General features: G+C 38.6%; 3 pseudogenes; 1 reads left to right on the forward strand and 2 right to left on the reverse strand.

Annotated features, from left to right (window-relative positions):
* Positions 1 to 177: 177 nt before the first annotated feature.
* LOC117618684 lies at positions 178 to 4154 on the reverse strand (annotated as a pseudogene).
* Positions 4155 to 11095: 6941 nt separating this feature from the next.
* Positions 11096 to 14390, reverse strand: LOC117618693 (annotated as a pseudogene).
* A 746-nt stretch (positions 14391 to 15136) lies between these two features.
* The window catches only part of LOC117618698, a 21313-nt pseudogene continuing 11034 nt past the window's right edge, over positions 15137 to 25415 (forward strand).

Consider the following 25415-nt stretch of genomic DNA (forward strand, 5'->3'; position numbering starts at 1 on the left):
TCGGGAAGGCGCTCAGGGCGCTCAGGCTCAGGGCTCCTCACGCATGATTTGACCACTCAAATCGTGTACTTTAAGAAAAGGCACAAAAATGTCTGGTTCTTACTTTAAAAGATTGTATTATTATTATTGTGTAGTTCCTTATTCGTATCACAACCTTTTGCATGAAGAAGGAAAGTCCTAGTCTTTGGAAGCATATGATTTCACGCGGTTTTCAATGTGGCTAAAAGCAACAGATATTTCCAGGCCTAGATTAAGCAGGCTATCTATCGAAGCATAACCTTGACTCTTCCTTCCAAAGCCGACAAGCACAACCAGGACAAAAGAAATTTGCACAAGAGCCAACATCTCTATACCACTCTATTCATTTTTAATTTAATTTAAGTGTAAAAAGCAAAACATGAAAAAGAGTTCTCGTGAAGCACAAAGAATATTATTTAAAAAGCAAACAGAAAAAATGTGTTCTCGTGGGAAGTGTCCCTTGTTTGCAGGGTGTACTCAATTGCACCACATCACCTTTTTCCCTCTCTCTCTCTCTCTCTCTCTCGCTCTCTCACACACACACACTTTCAAACAAAGCCATGTGTGTGCCTGCCTGCCTTTTCAAACCACCCCCATCAAATCCCCTCCTCTCTCTTTCTTTCTTTTAGCTTTGTTCTTGTCTGGCTTCAACCTGAAGCCACAACCCAAGCTCAGCAATATGCAATTTCAGAACCTTGTGTTAATGGTGTTGGTTTTTTTCTCAATGCTGGTCTCTGGGTACAAGGAAAACACGATGCCACTTTCTGTACCCAATAATGTGGAGCAAAAACAACAAGAACATGAGGATGATATGAATAAGCGGCCACAGCAGCAGCAGCAGCAGCGGTTGAGGCACTCATTTGAGACCTTCTTTTCAAGCAAGAGGAAAGTTCCAAACGCTTCTGACCCGCTCCATAATCGTTGACAAGGAAGTAATGTGAAAACCAGATGTTGAAGCACTCATTTTGTCAACTTCTTCTGGCTTAGTAAGTAACTAGTTCCTGTTAACTTCTTTGTTCAATATTATCTATTTTGTAGTTTCTATTCTATACCAGCCAAATCAATGTATAAATTTAACATTAGTCCCCCTCCTCTCCTCTCTTCAAAAAAACAAATCCTGAATCTGACCTGAAAGTGCCTAATATTCTTTTAGTAGCCACAATTTTGCCATACATTTAATTGAATTGTCTTTTGTGGTTGCATAACTCGCAGTGCATTTGTTTTTGCTCCATATTTTAACAAGGAAATTACTGTATGAGTATGAAGGTGCAATGTGCTCGCCCCATTGTACCGAGTTCGATTCCCTATCTGTACATTAGATGAGTTAGAATATCGTTTTGTCAAAGGAAAAAAAAAACAGAGAGAGGGAAAAGAACCAAAATGGGCTTTGGAATTCCAGGTATAGTTTTTACATTGAAGCCAGCGTGAATGGTCTTCTCCAAGGGCTTAACCCTTGGCATCATAAGACCCAAGCCTTCACTCATATCCACCATGTCCTCCCCAATCCTCTCCCACTCAAATGACTGAACCAAGCTTCCAAGAGCCAGTTCAACCAACCTGTTTGCTAAGCCAGCCCCAGGACATCCGCGCCTTCCAGCCCCAAACGGGATTCAGCCTATATCCTCCTTCAAGCCCTCCTTCGCCAATCCATCTTTCAATCCTCTCTGGCTTAAACTTTGTGGGGTTCTCCCACACCTCAGGGTCCCTATGGATGGCCCACGCATTCACCACCAGCATTGTATGACGTGGCACGTCAAATCCCCCCACCACAAAGTCCTCAGAGTCTTCACGAGGCACCAGAATTGGAAAAGGCGGGTACAAGCGGAGTGTCTCACATTGAACATTTTGCAAGTTACACAGCTTTGGCAAGCCCTTCCAACGCACGCTTTTCTCCAACCTTGGTCTCTATCTCATCTCTCACTTCGCCATTGCCCATTCTAGGGTTGTTGATGACGTGTCACTCCCAGCAACCAGCAACCAGCAACACCAACAATCAGTCCACATTTAACTACCTAACGGTCACCTCCAAAAGAACACAAAAACTAAAAACAAAGAAGTGTGAGTTACCAAAATGATTCCTTTGATTATATCGTCGGTGTAGAATTCAGGCTCTGTTTGTTGCTGTTGGAATATGGGAGGTGTGTGATGAGCGTATGTGATGCTCTGATACCACTGTTAGAATTGAAAAGAAAAAACGAAGTGATTTTATTATATTTAGAGGAGAGTAATACATGACTTGATTTAGGCTAATTGGCCTTCTACACTTAGCATATTGACTTATTGACCACTACACATAATTTAAAATAATTTTGGGCTAGTTAGCCCTTCACTTAGATTAGTTTGGGCAATTTGACCCTTACATTTTGATTGGTGAGCTTATTGGCTCTCAACATAGTTAGCTTTGGGTAGCTCTTGGCTCCCTAATAGTTTGGGAGTTGATTGGTTCTACTCCACATAGATTGGGAGTTCCATTAGTTGACTCCACTTGGCTTTATTGCATTGCATGCCTATTTATAGGCATGCTTTGCCGACATTACCAAGTCCACCGACTTGGTCTCTTGCTCCAGCTACATGTATGTGGCTTTGCCTAGAAACTTCTATATTTTACAATATTATTTTTATGGCTATTGTTTAGCCATCATGCTCCACCGCCATAGTCTAGCAACATGAGTGTTCTTGCTCTTGAGAGTTCTTTCAACTTTAATCTCTTTGTCTAGCCAACAGAGTATGTTCTCCACAACTCTAAAATCATTATTGTATTCATGATCTTTCTAGAATTGTGTAGAACACAAATGAACATTATTTTTCAACAGTTGCATTGACAATAAGTTATCGATCATTAACATGTTGCCCTCTATACCATTTGATGCCAAATTGGGTGACAAAATTCGACGACGCTCCTCAACCGATCTTTGCAAGAAGCAGTCCATTTTTGCCATCAACCTCGCCATCTTCTTCTCCAACCCTGATATATCCATCCACTGTAAAATTGGCAAAAAGTCTCCCAAATTCGTCGTTGCGGATAGGTCAACGGCATCCCTCATAACCTCCCGGAAATGCTTAGCCTCTTCAACATCCTCAACATCTTCGCCGTGGTACCGCTTCCCCAAAACCATCATCGTCATCACGTTGAACGAAAGCTCCATGAACTTGGATTTGAGCTTAATCTTTGTCATCCCCTGTTGCGTGCAAGCACAGCCCTTCATCGTCTGATTCAATAGCAAAAGGACTTCAGCTTGCCTGACGCTCGAAGACGTGGCGAGGCGAGAGGAGGAGAGGATCTCGACAGTCATGACGCGGTGGAGGTTGCGCCAGAGGTCTCCATAGGGTGCGGCAGCGACGGTTTTGAAGTTGTAGTGGAAGTGTTTCCCGGCAAGCAAGCGTGGGCGGTTGGAGAGGATGATGTCGTGCTTCGTGTAACATTCTTCCGCGATCGAAGGCGAAGAGATCAAGAGGACTCTGCGCGAACCCCATCGGAGAAGTAGAATTTTGCCCAAGTTTGAAGAAAGAGATTGGAGGGTGCGGTGAATTGGTTCTTTCAGTAGATGGAGATGGCCAATAATTGGGAGAGACGGTGGGGAGGGGGGAATGTTGAAGATTATGAGTCTCACATTGAAAATTTGACTAAATAAAATATAAAATATAATGAATGGTTCTGTTTCTAATAATATCGATGTATTTTATGATAAAATTCTATACTTACTAAGATTTGTAAGCGGTTAAATTGGAGACAGTATCGATAGTATTAGTAGTGAGTTACTAATCTGTCTCTTTTAATTTAACAGAGAAGCTTCTTATTTTGTCTAATTTTAGCTACGGTGAAATTGAGAAGCAAGATGGAGGTGAAGGTGATGATGAGAGCTAAAGTGTACCAGAAGGGTTCTCCCATTCCTTGGGTTGATTGATTGATCCTCTTTGATCAAATGTGCAATGTTTTGCTTTATGATCGGTATTCTTGGTCCTCTTGTTTCAATTTTGGTCTCACTATAAACTTTTGTACTCACCCTAAAAATAAAGAAAGTTTGACATCATCTCCACAAACTTCATAAGAACCTCCGCCTTCTAGGTAGGGAGACATTAATGAGAGTAGTGTGAATGGCGTTGGTTTTACACATTGCCTCCAAGGGCTTAGACATTGGCTTTAGAGCAAGTCCAGCAGTGGAGGTGGACTCGGGCTGAGGGGGGTTTGGGCAAAAAAAAGGAGGTCTAGCAGTGAAGAAGCAGCCCGGGCGAGCGTGGGGTCCACCAGACTGGGCAGGCCCGAAGGCGATTTCGGCCCGAGCTCGGGCCCGAGGGCGACGACGTCATTGCTGACGCCAGGCTGGCGTCAGCCCTCCCGAATTTGAATTTTTTTTACCGTTGGCGCGTGCATTAACATCATCTCCACAAACTTCATAAGAACCTCCGCCTTCTAGGTAGGGAGACATTAATGAGAGTAGTGTGAATGGCGTTGGTTTTACACATTGCCTCCAAGGGCTTAGACATTGGCTTTAGAGCAAGTCCAGCAGTGGAGGTGGACTCGGGCTGAGGGGGGTTTGGGCAAAAAAAAGGAGGTCTAGCAGTGAAGAAGCAGCCCGGGCGAGCGTGGGGTCCACCAGACTGGGCAGGCCCGAAGGCGATTTCGGCCCGAGCTCGGGCCCGAGGGCGACGACGTCATTGCTGACGCCAGGCTGGCGTCAGCCCTCCCGAATTTGAATTTTTTTTACCGTTGGCGCGTGCATTAACATCATCTCCACAAACTTCATAAGAACCTCCGCCTTCTAGGTAGGGAGACATTAATGAGAGTAGTGTGAATGGCGTTGGTTTTACACATTGCCTCCAAGGGCTTAGACATTGGCTTTAGAGCAAGTCCAGCAGTGGAGGTGGACTCGGGCTGAGGGGGGTTTGGGCAAAAAAAAGGAGGTCTAGCAGTGAAGAAGCAGCCCGGGCGAGCGTGGGGTCCACCAGACTGGGCAGGCCCGAAGGCGATTTCGGCCCGAGCTCGGGCCCGAGGGCGACGACGTCATTGCTGACGCCAGGCTGGCGTCAGCCCTCCCGAATTTGAATTTTTTTTAACGTTGGCGCGTGCATTGCACGCGCCAACGTTAAAAAAAAAAAAATCAAATTCACCGCTACAGTAGCCGCCAACGGCTACTTGACACGTGGCAGTCTCTGGTCGCTCCGATTCATTGCACGCGCCAACGTTAAAAAAAAAATTCGAATTCACCGCTACAGTAGCCGCCAACGGCTACTTGACACGTGGCAGCCTCTGGTCGCTCCGATTCGAATTTTTTCTTCAATCCAACGACAGCTAATTTTTCTGCAATAAAAAATTGAAAAAAAATCAAATTTTTTTAATAAAAAATACCCAAAAAATATTGAATTTTTGTGTATAAATACAAACCAATACTCTTCACTTTTAACACCAAATCCTCATATATTTTCTTCTCCTTCTACTATTGTTCACTTTCTCCTCAAAATTTATTCACTTTCTATTCAATATTTTTTCACTTTGAAGTTGTATTTTTTTTTCTATCATTTTATGGGTTCTTCTAATGAAAATGGAGGGGCATGGAGCATGATGAAAGATGTTAGCTTGTGTGAGGCTTGGGTCCAAGTTAGTCATTGTCCCGTAACGGGCAATGAGATTAAATTTTCTCATATGTGGAAAAAAATTCATCAAGCATTTTGTGAAAGGGCAATTGGTTCTACACGTCCAGAAATGGCATTATCCAGTAGGTGGAAAGTTCTTAATAAAGAGTTGGGGAAATGGAGAAATGCCTTAGCAAAAGCGATTGACAACCATCGAAGCGGAGAAAACCTTAGCAGTGAGGTAAATTATTTGTCATTTTTCTTCTATTAATTTCTATGTCATATTAATTTTTATTTAAATGTTTCTTGCAATTTATATATTTTGTTAATATGTCTCTAGTTTTTTTTAATACATGTTGCATTTTTTTAAAATTTCTTTAATTTCCATTAGTTTTTTTTTACATGTTGCATTGCCAATATTTTATAAATTTTCTTGCATTTCCATTTCATTTTTTTTTATAGATTATGCAAGCACAAATGTGGTTTGGTGCTACTGGGCAAGGGAAAAAAAGTTTCAACCATACCCATTGTTGGGAGGTGGTGAAGACTTGTAAGAGATTCCAAATTATTCCAACCGGTCCGACGGTAGTCTTGAACGAGACTCCACTTCATGAGGCGCCGGCATCGGATTCACCTATGGATTCCCCGATGAGTCAAGACTCACCCATTGAAAATGAGCCAAGGCCTATTGGGAGGAAGGCGGCGAAGGCGAAGAGAAGGAGTAATTCTAGCAAGAATGCATCTCAATTTTTGGAGGAACTTTCAAAGCACCAAGCCATGAGAATTGAAATGGACTTGAAACAACAAGAGCATGATATGGCTATTCAAGTAGAATATGCAAAAGAAAGGGAGTATGTACGCAAAGAAAGGGAGTATGTACGCGAACAAAACATTGAAAAAAAAAGATCGGGAAACCATGGCCATGGATACAAGCCATATGTCCCCTGAAACAAAACAATTTTGGAAGCTAGAACGAAGGGATGTTATGAGACGAAGACTTTTTCGTGACGATGGACCTAGCAACATGGATTGGTTAAATGATGGAAACCATTAAAATAGTTTGTTTGCCTTTCATGTCTTAGTTTACTTGCCTTTGATTTCATTGTATTTTTTGTTTTGTTTAATTCATGTACCTTTGATTTCATTGTATTTTTTGTTTTGTTTAATTAATGTATTTTATTTTATTATTAGTTGTATTGCTTTTCTTTTAGTCAATAAAGAAAATATTCAACAAAAATCCTTTTTATTCAAAACATTCCATACATAAAAAACAAACAACAACCAAAGCATAAAAAAATAAACAAACCACAACCAAAGCATAAAAAATAAAACAAACCACAACCAAAGCATAAAAAATAAACAACCCACAACCAAAGCATAAAAAATAAACAACCCACAACCAAAGCATAAAACATAAACAACCCACTCACAACAAAAAATAAACAACATACAACATAAACATAATAAATTAAAAACAACTTCTTCACTTCACTTCATTCACCTTCATTTCCTTCATTGCCTTTCACCGCCCATAAATGCTCCATCAAGTCAACTTGACGGTGTTCATGAATATACGACGATTGCATCTCCGTGTAGCGATCAATCATAAGGGGCATGAAACTACCGTCTCTAACCAACGGTTCATGCTGCACTGGTTCTCCATTTGGCCCCACTGGTTTTTCATAAATTCGTGTTAGGGCCGTGTCCATGGGATTTGGTTCATACACGTCATCAACATCGTAATCATATTCATCTTCCACAATCATGTTATGGAGGATGATACAAGTCATCATTATACTCCTAAGCACCTCCTCGTCAAATAGACGTGCCGCGCCCCTGATAATAGCCCACCGAGCTTGAAGGATACCAAAGCACCTCTCAACATCTTTTCTGTACCCCTCTTGATAGCGAGCAAAAATTTTTGCTTATGGGATCGGGGATGTGGAATTGTTTTCACAAATGTTGTCCACCTCGGGTAGATGCCATCAGCTAGATAATACCCGTTCTGGTAGATGGTATTGTTAATTTCATATGTGATATTTGGGGCTTCACCTCTCAAAACATCATTGAACACCGGGGATTGACCTAGGACATTCAAATCGTTTTGAGAGCCGGCAACTCCGAAGAAGGCGTGCCAAACCCATGTATCAAAACCAGCAACTGCTTCCAGGATGATACTTTTCTGCCCTTTTCTGTTTCCGTAGTCCCCTTGCCAAGCTGTTGGACAATTTTTCCACTGCCGGTGCATGCAGTCAATGCTACCAATCATGCCAGGGAATCCTCGAGACTCAGCTTTTTGGAGAAGCCTTTGCAGGTCCATGGGCGTAGGTCTGCGGAGGTAGTCTCTGGTGTACAGAGTTTCCACTGCATCACAAAATCGCACCAAGCTCTCCAAAATAGTGGACTTCCCCATCCGAGCAATCTCATCCACCTGATCAGCAGATGACCCATACGCCAACATTCGTATCACAGCTGTAAACTTCTGCTCAGGAAGAAGTCCCAAATTTCCAACACAATTTCTCTTTTGAACAAAATATTCATCATAATTGCGAAAATGAAATAGTACAGAGATTGTGGGCATGATTTTATTGAACAACACTTGGCAAATGTTGCACAAAAGACCTATTTGCCCTTTTTCTTAAACTTTTGACTTCTACCGAAATTTCGACAGAGTCTCCCATATATTTTGTCCAATCCCAAAACTTACACCTGTCAAAACGAGCATAATTATCCCAACAACCAACAGCCCGCACTTCAATAAACATGTCAAAAGTTCCATTCTCGCTCTAGGGCAACATATCATAGCAATTTTGATAGTTTACGGATCACTTAATTATTTTACTTACCAACACTTTTGAACCAGAAGGCGCAGAAGTCAAGATGGCCCGGTGGTGGATGTCTTGTGCACGCTACAGCCTGGGGCGGAAAATAGTTGAAAGTGTGAGTGGACAAAAATAAGGTTCCAGAAAACAATTTGCGAACATAATAACCCCCACTGTAAAATAATAGTAATAAAAGCTGGATATGTAAAATGCGCTTGAATTATGCTATCAATATCGAGAAAACTTGCATAAAATCACAGTATTTAATCCTTGCATAAAAGCACTGAAATCCAAAACTTGCATAAAAATACTGAAATCAAACCTGCATAAAAGCAATGTACTCAAAACTTGAATCAAAGCACTGCAATCAATCAAAACTACCACTCGGATGTACCCCTGTAAATCCGTCAATTTCCCTGGCAGGTCTCGGCGACACACAGTCTATCCGAGCCGCAAACTGGCAGGAGTCGGGGGACTATAGTCAGCCTGATTTGCTGGCAGGTATCGATGACACAAAGTCGACTCGAGCTGCTCTGGCAGGATTCAGGGGACTGTAGTCAGCTAAATCCGCAATCCTGGCACGTCTAGGGGACACGAAGTCAGCCGAGCCGCAAATCCTGGCAGGTCTCGGGACACCAAGTCTGCCGAGCCGCAAATCTTGGCACTCACGGTCCGAGCGTCCCCGAAACTCGTGAGGCATTGTCAAGTGCACTGACAGAACTGTAAATAGACTGGATGTCCGTAGACATCGGTCCAACTGAGGGTAATCACCGAAATCGGGTACATGGTGGTTTAAAATGTTATATCGTAGAAAAATCTGCTGACTAGCTACTTTTCAATAAATCTGAAAGTAAACTGCTTTTTCCTCTGGTCAACTTCTTAACCTTTGTCTTTTATATCTCTTGGTATCAGTAACTAAGCAGCATGTAAATCACGGTATTTTACAGCACGAATCATGTTCGATAAACATTTAATAAAACTTATTCAAGATCAAATATGAAATTCATTCATATAAAGTCATTTATATAAAATCAATATAACATCATTTATATAAACTCATATAAAAATCATGTATATAACTCATTTATATAAAATCATTTATGGAAGAAAGTCCACTCACTCCTCGTCCGAGCTCGCTAGACCTCCTGAAGGTCTCTCCTGCGTGCCTGCCTGGTCCCGGGTGCCTGGGAAAATCATCATGAATGTTTAATTAATAAAACTGCTCGGTATAACTTTTTAAGTAAAACCCTGACCCCCGACTTCTAGAAGTGCGTGCACTAACTCTAAAGTCATTTTCCTGCCCACTTAGGTATTTCAGATATTTACAATTGTCTGAAAAGACTCGAGACTTCATTAAGCGATTCTGAAACTGACGATCGGTTTGACCACGATCGTGAAATCATAAAATTTCCAAACTCTAGCCCCAGGGTTCGCGATTTCGGAGTATCCGGGACTCCGATTCATAATCCGTCGAATCCTACACGATCCTGAAATTATTTGGAACAACATATCCGAAATTGAGCGCGATCCAACGGTTCGGTAATATTGAACCCGGGAATCGCACAATATGAAAAATCCGTTCGGGGCTCAAACGGAATCCAAATTGAGATCCGCGAAATCCTACGCGCTCGTGACAACATAAGGGTCGCAACAAGACACAGTGCCACTGCACTACCCTCACCCACGCACCCCAGCACGCGCCGGCAGCGATGGGTGTCTAAAGCGATTTCGGCTCGCCGGAAAAACTTCAAACCACGGCTCCAAACTCCTACCCTAGGTAAAACACCATATTTGGAGCCACTTGTGTTCTTGGACCTACCCCAAAAAGTGGCCGGAAGTGGCCCAAAACGGAGGCCAAAAATCAGCTGAAACTTCAAGTTCAAAAATCCAATAGCTACGCTACGAATCAATCTAATCCTACCCAACAAGCAGCTAGAACAGCTCGAGAGGTTCAAGATCCATACTTGGGTCGACGGAAATGGTGGTCGGAGGAGGGAGATCGACGGCGTTGAAGTTTCGGTAAGTTCCCGTCGATTTTCTGCATTTTTCGGCCAGCACAGGCCGTGCCATCGGCGGGGAATGGTCAGGAAAGGAAGGGGACTCGACGGCGGTTCGAACGCCACCGGTCTCGTGGCCGGTGGTGCCCTGAGGCGGCGCCGGCGAGCTTTGGAAGACGGCATGGCGAATCTGAGCAAAGAGAGAGAGAGCTGGCTGGTTTTTATAGATCCAACTTCAAAATATTTACGGTTATGCCACTGAGACTCTTTTGACCATAACTTTCTCGTTACAACTCCGATTCGGGCCCACTACGTGTCTATGAACTCGTTTCGCCGTGCTCTACGCAATGGCGCAAGCGGAATTGTCAAATTCCTTCTCGATCAAAAAGTCACCTTTTTCTTAATAAAATATTTCGAGGGCAAAATTGTCTTTTCGCAAAATAAAATATTCCTTAATTATGAATTTTTGGTCTGGGATATTACACCGGGAATGTCTATGTCTGTCCACATTTGGGCGACGGCCTTCTCGTGAACCACGGCGAGCCTGCTTTTCTTCCTCCAGAAAAGCAACTGCTATGCCAAGTTGCTCATCTAGTTCTCTCTGCGCCCTTTTGCTTGCAGCTCGTCTACGCATTCTTTCTCTAGTTTCTCGCTCTTGCCTCTCCAAAACCTCTTCCATGTCTACCATTAAGAATGGAGAATGAAATCTAAAATTTGAGAAATGGAAATATAGAGAAGAACTGGTGTGGGAGGTATGAGCTGAACCTCTGATTTTATAGAAAAATGTACACAGATAGATATGACACGCGGCGCAATTTTAGAGGGTGAAAATCTTATCTGAAATTTGAAATTCAAATGAAATTTCAAATTTCAAATTTATCTGATATTTGAATTTCGAAATGTATCTGAAATTTGAAATTTATCTGAAATTTGAAACCGAAAATCTTATCCGATATGAATAGTATTGACACGTAGGAACCCAAAAATCTTATCCAAATTAATTGTTTAAGTAAACAAAGTTGTGAAAAAAACAAAAAAATGAATAGTATTTGCCATGGCAAGCCCCAACTGCTAGAAACACATTTTGCTGGAGAGGGTTAGGACAGCTACTATTCACGTGAATAGTAGCTGTCTTAGGACTCCCTTTACCATCACAAGAGGCAACTGGTGAAAATGCTCTTAGAGCTATCCTCTCCCACTCAAATGAATGAATCAAAGTTCCAAGTGCCAATCCAATCAACCGGTTGGCCAGGACATCCCCTGGACATCCACGCCCAGCTTTATTTATTTATTTCTTTTTGGGTCAATCACGCCCAGCTTATACCCTTCAGAGCCCTCACCACTCCATCCTTCAAACCTCTGTGGCCTAAACTCTGTAGGGTCCTCCCACACCTCAGGGTTCCTGTGGATGGCCCACGAATTGATCACCAACATTGTATGACGTGGCACATCAAATCCTCCAACCACACAATCCTTAGAAGCTTCATGGGGCACTAGAAGTCGGACAGGTGGGTACAGGCGCTGTGTCTCATTGATCACATTTTGCAAGTCAGCTTTGGCAAGTCTCGCTCTTCCAATGGACGCTCTTCCCCGACATTGGTGTCTATTTCGGCTCTTACTTTCTCCATTACCTCTGGATGGTTTAACAACAACGCCATTGCCCATTCTAGGGTAGTTGATGTCGTATCAGTCCCAGCTACCAGCAATATCTACAATTAAATAGTGATTAGTGGACACTTTAAAAAAGTAATCACGCATCCTTTTTTGTAATTAGTGGACTTTTGATTGCGAAAAAGGTTCAATTTACCATATTTCACCAGGGCTGGTCGACTTTGAAGGATATTATTTTTAGCCAATAAAGTATGGATGTCTGCATCATATCTAGGGATGATAATAGGTTGTGTCGTGTTAGAATAATAAATGTATCAATAATACTCAACTCAAATCCGACTCATTTAATAAACGTGTCGCGTCGATTTTTAGATCGTGTTAAAGTTAAACAGGTAATTAAACATGTCCATTTAACAAATTATAATTGCTAATATTTGATTCCTTATCTAAATTTGACCAAAAAAGGAATTCTTATCATAATCAAATAAGAATGTTTTCTAAAGCCTTGCAATAAATTGACTTCAATTGATAACATGCCTCTTTATATTCTCCCATATGTGTGGTATCAATTAGTAACTAGCAAGCTAAAAATATAAATAAAATAAAAAATTTAGGGTTTTTTTTTTTTTTTTTTTCCAAAATCACTTGCATAATTGATTATTAGGTAAAAATTAAAAACAAATAAAAAGAAAGAATAACATGAATGGCCCAAACAAGAATCAATTGCATACCTGAGTATTGGGCAATAAGTAAAAACCAATAAAGACCCACATCTTAAATTCACAAGGTCATAAAAAAAGAATAAAAAACCTGAATTTTGATCATTTAATCAAATAATTGCAGTTTGCAATTTTTAATTTTTAATATGAAAATAGTGATTAAATTTTGCCTCTATGCATGTATGAAGATTGAGAGAGAAATAAATAAAAAAAATTAAAAAAATAAGAAAAATGAAGAAGAAACAAATAAACGGATTGGTGCGTATTACACAGGTTGACACAACTCGTTTAATTATTTAATACTTGCATCTACCCATAGAAAAATTGAACTAGTCCAAATCATTGGAATTACTATAAGTTGAAGAATAAATATACACGATAATGAGATTAAAACTATAAGTAATTACTCGTGCATCTGAGATTGTGTTCTATTTTTTCTTTTATTTCCAATGAGTAATTGAAATCAGTCACAACTAATGCCTAATGGTGAAAGAAATTGAGTCAAAAAGAACAAACCAACCTCTAAATTTCTGAAAATTAAGTAAATATTATCACACCCAGAAAAGAAACATAATAATAATCCGTTGATGAGTTGAGGATTTATGAATTACCAAAATGATTCCTTTGATTATTTTTCAGTCTGATTAGACTTGGGGCTGTGTCTCTTGCATTGACAATAAGTTATCAATCATCAACTTCTTAACCCCTCTATCAGACGAACAATTCGTTGATGACAAAATTACACGACGCTCGTTAACTAAGCCCTGCAAGAATTTGTCCAACTTTGCCATCAACCCTGTCATCTTCTTCTCCACACCTAAATGAATCCACTGTAAAATTGCAAAAAGTCTCCCATATTCGTTGATCCGGATATGTCCACAGCGTCCCTAATAACCTCCCGCAATTTCTTGGCCTCTTCAGCTTCCCCAACATCTCCAACATCTTCACCATAGTATCGTTTCCCGACAACCTTCATCGTCATCACATTAAACGAAAGCTCCATGAACTTGGTCTTGAGCTCAATCTTTGTCATGTTCTTTGCACAACTACTCTTCATTATTTGATTCAGTAGCAAACGAACTTCCCCTCGTCTGACACTTGAAAACATGGCAACGCGAGAGGAGGAGAAGATTTCAACAATCATAAGGCGGAGGAAGTTGCGCCAGTGGTCTCCGTAGCGCCATAGCGGCAGTTGTGTAGTTGTAGTGGAAGTGTTTTCTGGCAAGCATGCGTGGGCGGTTGGCGAAGATGATGTCATGCTTTGTGTAACATTCTTCAGCGACCCTAGGGCAAGAGACCACGCGCACTCTTCACGAACCCCAACGGAGGAGGGTTTTTCCGAAGTTTGAAGAAAGAGATGTTCGGTGGATTGGTTCTTTTAGAAGATGGAGGTGGCCAATATTATTGTTATGGGAAAAGATGGTGGGCTTGGGGGCAGGTTGTTCTTCTGTTTTTGTGTAATTATAGTAATGGATAGCTTCAGAAGCAAGGTGAAGATGATGATGAGAGCTAAACTGTACCAGAAGTAGGCCTAACCAGAAGGGTTCTTCCATTCTTATGATTGAATTTCTCTTTGATCAAATATAGCATATATATTGATTTTCATTCTTGGTCCTGTTATTTTAATTTGATCTCACAGGTGAATTTGACATGAAATTTCAATTCTAAGTCTCTTTCAATTTTTTTGCTCCCTCTAATAAGGTGATAATTAGTAATTGGATTAATCAAGGAATTTTTGTTTTATGTTCCCACTTTGAATTTTGTTTTTGTTTTTGTTTTTGTTTCGGTTGGAGAATTATTGTTTAATAATCCTTTATAATATTGAAAAAATATTTAGTGATGAGTTTTTAGTTCCAAATTTGCTATCACATGTACAATTCTTTGTAGTATTTTCGTTGAAGATTTTGGTTTAGGAGACCTCATTTTTTATTGTGCACAAGGCTTCAATAAAACTCAAAGCCACCCCTGCCTACAAAGCCGAACAAGTATAAATCTTGGTGTTCTTATTTGTTGTTGGTTTGCTTCTTTTATTTTGTTTATTGTTGATGTTTCTTTTCTTTCACAATTTTACCCATATTGGTTGATGTTTCCGCACAACATTTATTATTCTTGGTCCTTTTATTTTAATTTGGTAACACTGCTGGAATCTTTTGTATTCATCCTAAACTCAGAGCAAAAAAGTTTGGGGTTGACTTCCACCATCAATGCTTTCGGCCTTTTCCTTATTTTTGCAAACAATTCCAAGTTACACCACATTATTATTTACGTAGGTCCTGTAATGAAGAGAATATGCCAATTCGCATTTAAAAAAAGAACATGCCAATTGCCAAAGTTCTTTTATATTAGGCGCAAGTTCATAGCTACACCATTTCACATTGACCCAAAAAGAGCCAAAAGAATGGAAGAACCCTTCTGGTATAATTTAGCTCTTATCATCTTCACCTTGCTTCTCAAGCTCTCCATAGCTAAAATTACCCGAAAACACAACTTTCCACCGAGCCCACCATCTCTTCCCATCATTGGCCATCTCCATCTTCTAAAACAACCAATCCACCGAACTCTCCAAGCTCTTTCAGGAAAATTTGGTAAACTTCGGCTACTCCGCTGGGGTTCACGCAGAGTCCTCTTGGTTTCTTCCCCTTGGGTAGCAGAAGAGCTTTTCACAAAGCACGACATCATCTTCGCCAACCGCCCACGCTTGCTTATTGGAAAGCACTTAGCCTACGACTTCACAACAGTCACTTTGGCTCCCTATGGGGACCTCTGGCGCAACCTCCGCCGCATAATGACCCTTTAGCTCTTCTCCGCTTCACGCCTTGCCCAGTTTTCGAGTATCAGACAAGGAGAAGTTCGTTTGCTACTGAATGAGATAATGAAGAAGAGTTGTACTGAGAGCAAGACAAAGATTGAGCTCAAGTCAAAATTTACGGAGCTTTCATTTAACGTGATGACGATGATGATTGTGGGAAAGAGGTTCTAGGGTGAAAATGTTTTGGATGTTGAAGAGGCTAAGAATATACAGAAGGTTATTAGGGACGGAGTGGACATATCTAGGGCAACAAATTTGGGAGAATTTTTCCCATTCTTACAGTGGATTGATATAACGGGGATTGAGAAGAAGATGGTGAGTTTGATGGCAGAGATGGACAGCTTTTTGCAGGGCTTGGTTGAAGAGCGTCGTGAAATTTTGTCCACAAAGTGTGGATCGAATGGAAAAGAGGTCAAGAAGTTGATGATTGATAACTTATTGGCGTTGTAAGAAATAGAGCTCCAATTCTACACTGACGAAATAATCAAGAGCATCATTCTGGTAAGTAATCCAAATTTTTAAACCTTGCACTTTTTTATATATTTATTTATCAGAACTTGCACTTCTTTAATTAGTTAAACTAATTTGGTTTTAGTTATTGAGGCATTAAGCTTTTATAAGATGCAGTCCTGATCTCTTGGACCCCTGTAGTCCAAGAGATTTATGGTCACTCACGTTGGATGTAAATTCAACGGTTGACTTGAATCGGGTAATAATCATTTATGTCATATTGCATTTATATATATCATTTTGAACCATTGGATTAATATCCAACGGTGGGTGACCACAATCTCTTGGACTCCTGTGGTCCAAGAGATCGGGACTGTTATAAGATGAGGCTTTTCTTTTGTCTTTCTTCAATTTTCAACCAATTCATTCATATTATAACACGTGTATATTTATTAATATTGTACCCTAAAGTATAAAATGTCATACACCCATATTATGACACTTGAACTAATATGGCTGCCTTCTAGCAGCATACAATAGTTATTCAGGTACGTAATTTTGAGAAATTATGAGGTTGATATTTGTTTTTCACATTAATTAGTCAAAAGAAACGGCTAGTTTTTTTAATATATATTTATTATACCAGCAACAATTTCTTTAATGAAAGGAATACAAGATAACATAGGCCCCCCAACAAAGGGCTCTTGTATATAACAGAAAGATACAAACAATAAACACAACTATAGCAAGACAATGAGGAAAATCAATTTCAACTTTATAGATATGATTTGGAGTATGTAGATGCCCAACACTCTTACTTATTTAATAAGTCCGTATGCAACATAAAAGTTAAAATAGTAGGAAGAGAGAAAGAGACATAATACATTATCAAATGGGTAGCTGCAGGATTAAGCAACTTACAAAATGTCAACTAATTGTAAACTATATTAATGACTGCACATGATAGAACACACATCGAGAATATACAAGAGTACATCTCCTCAATCCGATCCCTTCATACACTCATTCTAGATGGGGTGAATTCTTTTGTGCTGGTTGGCTTGATCGGTTGAGCAGGGGCACTTGTATTTATATGCATCTTCCTAAGAGTCTTGTCCATCAAGAAACTCTTAAGAAGTCCTTATTGCATTAGGTTTATAACTTCTAATCCACAATTAAGATAGGAATCCTTCTAGCTCTTATATTGGCTTTAAAACACTAACTTTATAGAGCTGCAGGTTTAGTTGTTTTGAACTCCTAATTGATATCAAGTCTTAGAATCCTTTGATGATTATAAGACCACACTTTAATGGGTTAGACATCTACACGTCTAACATTCTCCCACTTGGTCTAATGATCATCAAGAACTCAATATCAATTACTGTAAGGCCTATGGAATTCAATTCAACTATAATTCCTAATCAAGTCACTGTCAATCAAAAGAACAAGCATGGAACTATCAAGACTTATTGAACATTTCAATATTTCAAGGTCTTTATAATTACTCATACGAGCTCTCAAGATCACATGAGACTTCCGTCAAGATTAGAATGTAGAATGATTATGACCAAACTTAATTTGTGTTTACAAAGTCACTTTCATTCATACGCCCTCCCTTATGAGATTACCAAGATCTCTCCTTAATGATTCTGGTATGAATTCATGTCTTATGCAGTGACTGTAGCTAGCTATACTGCAATATGACATGTAACTGGATTCATTTGTCAAGAATAATAAACATAAAACTGAAGTCACATAATTTATTAAAAGAATTGAACCAAACAGTAGTGAACAAAATAACTGAACTGTCTCCAAGAAAATAATGAAATTAAGTGGAATAAAACTCGGCTCCCACTGATTTTGCATATAGAAAATGAATGGCATAACCAAATCGAATCAAATTTCCCATTAATACTTTTGGGAATAACCTCATATAGTATATCAATCAACCAATGCAATTTCCTTTCATTTACCTTCTACCTTACAAGCTTGAAACAAAAATCTTAAAGCTTATTAGTAATCATAAATTCAATGAAAGGTAAAAGTGTCATTGATTAACCACTGTTAACTGAAAATATGAATTAAATAACAATTAACATATCCAAACAATCTTTGTTCGTATTAGCCTTAAAACCCTTAATGAAGAACTGGAACATTAAGAGATTAATCATAAACGGTCAAAACTAAATGTATGCAACAAAGAAGATCATTGAATGCTCCCACTCATTGAACACATGTTTTGCACCGAAAATGCATCAAGAAATGAGCATAGCACAGATCATATTATTCTCACCGAAATCGTTTCCTTAAGATTCAACTTTAATTCCTTTAATTTATTTCTCAAAATAGCACTTCACTAACACATATCTTCAAAAACATATAACATGTCATGCAGATTGGTCTTTAGTTGAGAAATAACAGAACTGTAATGAAAAACATATAACATGTCATGCAGATTGGTCTTTAGTTGAGAAATAACAAAACTATAATGAATGCATTAAACTTTATTCACTTCGTACTTTAAAAATCAATTAAATTTTCTTTAACCAATACAAACTAAAAAACTGTAAACATTGTAAGAACTTTTAGTTGCTAAAACAAACAGCCAATCACCCAAACATTCACTACTACAAAAAGTGAAAAAGACGACCAGAAAACAACGACGGTCTAAGTGAAAACCGTCGTGGTTTTTTAAAAGACGACGGTTCTAAAAACACCGTCGTGTAATACCACCTTAGACAACTAAAAATGGAGATTCAAATGGCTGATCAAAAACAACGACGTACCTAATTAAACAACCGACGTCTATTTGAAACAAATTTCCGCAGTGTAAAATCAAAGCCAACAAAGAACGGCAGAAGTTATGAATCGACCGACGTAGAAAGTAAAGACGACGATTTCAATAAAAGCCGCCATTTTTACTCATAAAATAACACGACGAGGTTTTTGTATAAGACGCCGTATAATTACAAACAAATCCACGGCTTTAAAATACAAAATATCGCCATATTAAATTAATGTACAACGACGAAAAATATAAATATATCGACGTCATTCTCGTTTAACAAAATAATCTACGTCGGTAATTTTAAATCTACCTTAATATAAACGACGAGAAAAGCATTGACAATGTCTTCATCATATCTCCCAGCAACTACTGATTCGATTGCTCATGCTTTAGAGGCCATCTGAAGCCATTTCTATTCTTTATCGCATTCTTAAAAGCCATTTCTATTCGATTGCTCATGCTCTACGGATAAAGAAAGAGGCTATCACAAATCTGACGGATCTTCTTAGTAAAGAAAATCAAGCAGAGGATCAGGCACATCTGATCTTCAGATTTCCCTGAGAAGCGAACTTTTCCTTCGACAGCGAGTGGAGGCTAGGCTTGCATCTCTTTTGATGGAAAGCAAGGAGTATTCAGAAGCACTAAGTGTCCTATCAGGCTTGATCAAGGAAGTAAGAAGGCTAGTTGACAAGCTTCTTCTTGTGGACATAGATTTGATGCGAGTAAGCTCAATTTCTCTTTGAGAAAGACATCCAAATTATTGTCTTTGAGATGTGAGAGACAGTGTCTCTGAGAGAGGAAGAACTTGGAACCCTAAATTTTAACCGAGAAAATGAATGAAAGCGACAAATTTATAGAATAAATTTTTAAAACCAACGGCGGTCCGAACCAAAAACCGCCGTTTAAATTGTACAATCAACGTCGGTAAATTAATAAATCTACGTCGTCTTAGTCTTACTTAAGACGACTAAAAACGACGACATAAAAACAAAAACAGTCGTTGTTTTTTTATTCTTATTTTATTTAAATCTGTCATCCAAAAAAGAAACTTTACATATTCCTGAATATTAATTTCCTTCATTTTAAATTTCCTCCTGAAAAAAAACTCTATTTATAACGCACTGTAATTGAAAAATAAACTGAAAAGTCACGGGAAAAAAAATTCTATTCATAATTTAAAAATTAAAATCCCCGTCGGTTATATTAAACCTAACGACGTTAAATTGACTATTCCACGTCTCAAAAACAAATATTGCGTCGTGTTAGTTAAAAACGACGTAGTTATATGTAACTGCCGTATTATTTTTTTTGAAATGTTTTTATATGTAAGCAACTTTTCGTCTACTTGACTTACACATGCACTGTTTCCAAACCCGATTAAAAATTTCAATCTCCCAGAGAAAACTTTTCGTTTTTTTTCCAGTCAGAGCACTGTCAGAGTATCTCATCGTCTTCCTCTCGTCTTCTTCGTCGTCTCTGAACTTAAAGATCGATCATCTTCCTCTTGCTTTCATTGCACGCAAAAGGTAAGCTTTCATTTTCACTATTTTGGTTACTGTTTTGCATGCTCATACGTTTTTTGTTTGAAAAATCTTTTTACCTTTTTTTCTGGCCAAAATCATTTTACTTCTTTCCAAGTTTGATAAAATATACAGACAAAGAGGGAAAGTTTCCAACTTTGAAGACAACTACCTCAACTAAATAAGACGACGGTAGTTCTTATTTACGTGGTTAAATATGTAGACCACGACGGTTCGTCAGTCGTTCTAGCGTCGTCTGAAAATTGACAAAGTTGTTTTTAAAATAAAGTTTTTTTTTATTTGCTTGTTTAATTGCAGGTTTGATTTCTCTGAACAATGGTTTTTGTTTTTCCCTTATTTGATAAAATATAAAGAAAAAGAAACTAGGGTTGGTATCTAATATAGACGACAGTCTGTTTTATTGTTTTACGTCGTGTGAATGTTAATACCACGACGGTGTATTACTATTGACGTCGTATGAAAATCAATACCACGACGTTATATAATTAATGGTTTTACCACGACGGTGTATTACTATTGACGTCGTATGAAAATCAATACCACGACGTTATATAATTAATGGTTTTACCACGACGGTGTATTACTATTGATGTCGTGTGAACATAAGTACCACGACGTTATATAAATAATGGTTTTAAACATTTATTACGTCTGAGATTATTTCATTGCGTCGTTTAAAATCATATCATACGTCGTATTTTATTAATAACCGCCGTTTGTGTTCTTAATCTTTTCCTGAAATATTTTCACTTGCAGTTTTGTCAGTTAAAATGGTTTCTCAACAACAAACTAAAGATTCTGGCTCCAAGAAGCTTGGAATGGTAGCTCCTCAAGACAAGTCTTCGAAGGAGATGAAGTCTTCGAAGAAGATGAAGTTTGCTTCATCATCTGCTGAGACAGAACCAACCAGCCAGACAACAATCTCCGATGATTCAAAGACTGGTCGAGGTATGAGCACAATGCCTCGTGTTGTGAAGAGAAAGCTTCAGAAACTGAGGCCAATTGTTGAGTACAATAAAATGGGGAAAGGTATTGGCCAAGCACATATTGAAATGCAGTCGTACATTGGTGTCTTGGCTCGCTCCAGAGTTCCCCTTGTGGACAAGAAATGGTCCCAAATCCCCAAGGATGTTAAGGAGCAGATATGGGAGGCAGTTGACATGGCTTTTTTCGTAGGTCAAGGGGGCAAGAAATCTGTTTTAGCTTCAGCTGCCAAGAAATGGAAGGATTTCAAGTCTACACTAACGAGGCATTATATCCTTCCATACACCAATGACAAGGAGAAATTAAGCCATCCCCCCGAAACTTATAAATTCATAGAGAAAGCACAGTGGGATGCCTTTGTAGCTTCAAGGCTTTCCCAAGATTTTGAGTCTGTGCATTCTCAACATGCACAGATTAGGGAGAAACTCGAGTACAATCATCGATTGTCTCAAAAAGGATATGCTGGATTGGAGGATGAATTGGAGGAAACCATGCCTGGGGTAGAAATTGATCGATCTACCTTATGGAAGAGAGCTAGACAGGACAAACATGGTAACATCCCCGATCCAAAGGTGGCGGAAAAAGCAAAATTAATTGTAAGCCTACTCACTCTGTTTTAAATTTTTATTAAACTGTGAAAAATTCTTTTAACGTCTGATGTTATTTTTTTTCGTCGTGTGAATGATATTACCACGTCGAACTTTTAAAACACGCCGTTAAAGGTCTAATTAGGAATCACTACTCTGTTTTCTTTAATTATAGACGTCGGTGGTTCATTTTAGCGTCGTGTGAATAGTATTACCACGCCGACACTTTTTAAATAACGTCGTTAAAGGTCTAAATAGGAAAAACTGCTCTGTTTTCTTTAATTATAGCATAAGACGTCGGTGGTTCATTTTAGCGTCGTGTGAATGATATTATAGACGTAGTTAAAGGTCTACATAGGAATCACTATGTTTTCTGTCATTATAGCATAAGACGTCGGTGGTATAACTACCGTCGTGATAAGTTATAATAACGTCGGTTTATATATTTTTGCGTCGTGTGAAATTTTATAATACGTCGTTTGTATATAAATAACCGTCGTGTTTTTTGTATATCTTTGTTTTAGGATGAATTGCAGAAACAAGTCTCGGAAGGCAAAGTCAGAGTAGATGGCAGCAAAGATGTGCTGACCATGGCTTTGGGCCCCGAGCATCCCGGCAGATTGAGAGGAGTAGGTGCTGGGATTTCCCCAAGGCAGTATTTCAATTTACCCAAACCACAGAGGGTTAGCTTTGACGACCGCTTGAAGGAGAGTTTAAGAGTTCTCCTTCAAGAAGAGACTAAAAAGATGGAGGCTAAGGCAAAGGAAGAGGCCTTAAGGATGGAGGCTAGAACAAAACAATTGGTAGAGGTTGAGAGGGAGCATTTCCTTAGTCAGCTTTCCCAATTAATTCCTAATTTTGATCCAGGCATGCTTAAACAAAGAATTAGCCAAAGCCCCAAAAATCCTATGTCGTCTGACAAAGTTAGCTGCTCTGGAGGTGAGGTGAAATCCCTCCATTATGAGGATGATAAAGCCAAAAATGGGGAACATCAGCAAGAAGAAGAGAAGGAAGAAGAAAAAAGAGAAAAAGAGAAGGAAGAAGAGAAGGAGAAAAAAGATGAAGAAAAGCATGACGACAAGGTATGTTCACATAATTTTGCCTTTTTTATTTGTTTTTCAAAATTTCAGACGTCGTTATTTTTATTTAATCCGTCGTTTGTTTACAACTTAGACGGCGGAATTGTTTTAAGACGTAATAAAATATTTACCACGACGGTTTTGTCACCGTCGTTTAAATACTTTTCAGACGACGTTTTATTCCTTAAACCGTCGTCTTTATTGAATTACCACGTCATTTTTTTTATTTCTTTAAACAGGTTAATGAAGTTGGTGATTATTCAAATATGGAGGCGCCATCTTCTTTAAAAAGCCTTTGTCGTTATGTGGAAACGACACCCCTGCCTGAGGATAAGATCCTGGAATTTACAATTGATAAGGAGGTGTTTGGTGGTGATCGCGAGACCTTCCTCCTGCCTGAAGATATTACACAATTTGCAGGCATGGAAGAAATTGGAGCTACTGTGGTTGCTGTATATATGAGGTTCGTATTTCTAAAATAATACGCCGTTGGTTTATATATTGCGTCGTCTTAACTAACTAACCACGTCGTTAGTGTGTACCGTCGTGATAAATATATTATAACGTCCTCATCTATTTCAGTACATCGTTTTAAATATTATAATACGTCATTTTGTTATTAATAACCGTCATGTGTTTTTTTGTGCTGACTTGTTTATATTATTTTATGTATTTAGGCACTTACACGATGTTTTGAAACAAGCAAATATGTGCAGCATGGTTGGCTTTATCGACCCTGCCACAGTCAGTGCCAACTCTGGCACAATAGCTGAGAGATCACGACTGGTAGCAGCTCGACTTCAGAAGACAGACGGTGAACAGATTTTCATGATGCCTTACAATCCGGGGTTAGTCTCCTTAGGATTTTGTTTTTATGATTTTCAATAAATGACAGCGTATAAACTAACCACGTCGGTGTTTTATTTTATTGAGTCGTTTGAAACAACTAACCACGTCGGTATTTACTTGTCGTCGTGATAAATATATAATGTCGCCGTTTTCTAATTTATTTCGTCGTGTGAACTATTATAATACGTCGTTTTTGTAAATAACCGTCGTTTTTATATTAATTTTGTGCAGCCGTCATTGGATCTTGCTGATTGTAAGAGCAAAAAAGGAGACCGTCTATTTTTTGGATCCTCTGCCAGGTCATCGTGTGGTCGACGAGGAGGCGAAAAACATCGTGAACAGTGCCATAAAAATATATAATACCCACATAGCCCGAACTGGACGTAAAAATGTAATTTTGAAAACTCTCTCAGGCACACCAAAGCAACCCAGCAGTGTCGAATGCGGGTATTACGTTATGCGCTTCATGAGGGACATCATCATGGATCCTTCCTTGGGGTTTGAGAATAAGGTAAGAAGAAATTACATTCATACATTTCATGTCGCTTTTTGTATTATCAACGACGGTCATGTAAAATTACCGTCGTTGAATAGATATCTACGTCGGTTATGAAAAATATCGTCGTCTGTGATTGAATTTCTTTTTATTGATAAACCCTAATAGTCATTGTTTATGCAGTATGCCAAGGGAAACCAAGAAGCTTCATACCCACAAGAAGCCATTGATGAAGTCCGGAATGAATGGGCAGAGACTGTTTTCCAATTTATTAAATAGGGCAATTATTGAACACTTGATATTTATGTATAATGTACAAATTTTCTCTATAATATGTAATCTAAAAATTTGTTGAGGTTTTCTTAAATTAAAAAAAAAAACAAACATACAAATTGCGTAACCGACGTGTAATACTTTTCCAACGACCTAATAAAGTCAAAAACCATCGTATTTTGTTGTTTCGTTTTAAACAAATACGACGTCAAAGGATAGTTAGACGACGTTTTTTGAACAATTGAGTCGTTTATGGTTTACAACATCTTCAATTTCTTAAGGGTTCAGGATAGTACTTTGTAACGACAGCGGTTAAGTCGTGGAATATATATTTTATGTCGTATAGTTAAATAGTCGCCATGGTTTCTCATTTTAACGACGTCATTTTAACGACTTAGTAGTCTATTACAATTTACAACGTCTACAATTTATTAACACAGACGTGGTTTGTTGTTGTGATAAGAATATTTTATTATTTTTATATCAAAATATTCAAAATAAATTTAAAATAAATCAGAAAAAATGAAAAGTCAACTCCTATGAAGTCATTGATATATTTTCTTCCACATAAACCTTGAAAAAATTCATTTTGAATAACAAAAATTTAAAATGACCATCCAAAACCAAATTGTTTTGATGAGTCATAAAAACACTTCTAGTTTTATGGTTTAGGGTTTAGAGTCTTGGGTTTAGAGATTAGGGTTGTTATTTATTGGGGTTTATTTTTAAAGTAAAATTTTTGGGTAGTCTAGGGTATGTGTTAGACTTTAAAACCATAAAACCTTTTATAAACTTAATTTTTTAAATTTTATAATTTAGTT

Source organism: Prunus dulcis, chromosome 1 (genome assembly GCF_902201215.1).
Source record: "Prunus dulcis chromosome 1, ALMONDv2, whole genome shotgun sequence".
Lineage (NCBI taxonomy): Eukaryota > Viridiplantae > Streptophyta > Magnoliopsida > Rosales > Rosaceae > Prunus > Prunus dulcis.